We start from the raw sequence: 2,129 nt of genomic DNA, 5'->3' as shown, positions 1-2,129 counted from the left end.
TTTCACTGTGGGCAGTGAGACTGTCTGTCTTTTTGCTCCTTCAAAGCAATCCTAGGGTTTAAGTTAGTCAGGGAAGTAGGACCCTTCTCACCATGCAGGGTTACTTTTGGACTGGGCCTTGCAGACCCCACTGTGTCACCATGAGAGCAGGCAACCAACCTGGTTCATCTGACTCCAAACCCGAAACGTGAGGAGTGTGACCATGACCATTCCACTCTCCGTGTCTTCTGGAGCTCTGCATGTCAGGCACATGGTCTATCTCCTGGCCTGGCCCACACATTGTGTTTGCATGTGGACTCCTTGGACAGTGTTCATAGGGGACAGGCTTCCTTTAGGCTAGATTTGTAGACCAGACCTCCCTGAGCTGCGAGTTTCCACTCAAGTTATTACAATCAAACAGCACGATGTCTCATTTTGCAACACTGGCTTTGTGGTCATGTGTATTTAAGGCACATTCTTGCTTGACTCACGGACTCACTCTGGAAAGCTGTGTAACACTCTTCAGTGGTAAGTCATATGTTCAGGACGGGCCCGGGCTCTCTGCTGTGAGTGGACAGTCTCAGAGACTCACTGCTCTGTTTGATGCTCCTGGGGGCTCCTGAGCACCCAGCAAGGCATGGGCCAAGCAAGGCTGCAGGCTATGCTGGGCTTCCCACTGACTCTGGTCATTCCTGGACAGTGCCTGTCCCCCTGGCTATTCTTCTCAAGGTAGGGGATGAAGTTCCAAGCAGTAAGAAGAGCCATAGAGCATGGTCCGTATCTTTATATGCTCATCGACATCGCCCTGAGTGAGTTTGTCCGGTTACAACCAACTTACAGATGGCCTGCTGTAAGAATAACTGTTGTCTCTAGTCAGCTGCAGCATGCAGAATCACTACACAAAAGGTGTGGACGTGATCCCATGAGGGGAAGGGGTGAAGAGCTGGAACAATATCCATTCCACTGCAGCCACAGCGCCATGGCAACAGGGCATTGATGCGGGTGCTGCCACCGCCGCTGCTGATCATGTTGATATTGGTGATGGTGATAATGGTGCTGATGGTGGTGATGGTGATAATGGTGCTGACAGTGGAAATGGTGCTGGTACTGCTGCTGATCATGATGATGGTAGTCATGGTGATAATGGTGCTGATGGTGCTGGTGCTGCTGCTTCTGACGATCATGATGATGGCAGTGATGGTGAAAATGGTGCTGATGGTGGTGCTAGTGATAATGGTGCTAATGGTGGTGATGGTGATAATGGTGCTTATGATGGTGATGGTGCTGGTGCTGCTGATCATGGTGCTGGTGCTGCTGCTGATCATGGTGATGTTGGTGATGGTAACCATGGTGATGTTGGTGACAGTAACCATGATGATGGTGGCAATGGTGCTGGTGCTGCCACTGTTGATCAGGGTGATGTTGGTGATGGTATCCATGGTGCCAGTGTTGCTGGTGCTTATGATGAGCACAATGATGGTGACGATGGTTATGGTGGTGGTGATGAAAACAATGTTACTTTCCCCTAGTTTGTACAAAAAGCTTTATCCACCATGAGAGATCTCAGATTTTTTTTTAAATGTTGTCACAGGGACGAAATAAGACAGAGCACAGGAGAAACACAGCCCTGGGGCTCCCTGGTGATGTCTCTAGCATTCACTCATATTGTGGAAGCAATTAGAATAATGCTACTAATTATCATTATCACCATCATTACCTTCATCAAAACACAAACATTTAGCTGAAGACAGGAGTGCACGGAACTTAGAAGCTCACCTTCAAAACTCAGCATCCCCCCTCACTCCTGTGGTCAGCGTGCCTGAGGATGCGGGAGAGAGGATTGGAATTCAAATGTGAACCTTGATAGAACCCTTCAGAGAAAAGCACAGTTCCAGGGCTTTGTTCTTTGATCCTGGCTATGCAGGTTCCGCCTCTGTCCTTTGTGGCATTTCTTTTATATTTATTTATTTATTTATTTATCTATTTATTTATTTATTTTCTTTTTGGGTCACACCTGGTGATGCACAGGGGTTACTTCTGGCTCTACACTTAGGAATTACTCCTGACGGCACTCAGGGGACCATAGGGGATGCTGGGAATCGAACCCGGGTCAGCTGTGTGCAAGGCAAACGCCCTACCCGCTGTGCTAT

General features: G+C 48.5%; 1 non-coding gene across 1 annotated transcript; it reads right to left on the bottom strand.

Moving 5' to 3' along the window:
- Positions 1 to 1,559: 1,559 nt before the first annotated feature.
- LOC130042384 (small nucleolar RNA SNORA14) lies at positions 1,560 to 1,681 on the bottom strand. Its single transcript, XR_008795222.1, has one exon. It is a non-coding gene; the product is annotated as a small nucleolar RNA SNORA14 (small nucleolar RNA).
- Between the last annotated feature and the right edge of the window lie 448 nt (positions 1,682 to 2,129).

This window comes from Sorex fumeus, unplaced genomic scaffold, assembly GCF_029834395.1.
Source record: "Sorex fumeus unplaced genomic scaffold, SorFum_2.1 ptg000099l, whole genome shotgun sequence".
In the NCBI taxonomy this organism is placed as follows: Eukaryota; Metazoa; Chordata; class Mammalia; order Eulipotyphla; family Soricidae; genus Sorex; species Sorex fumeus.
Note: the sequence above shows the minus strand (reverse complement) of the source record. Positions and strands in the feature narration are given on the sequence as shown.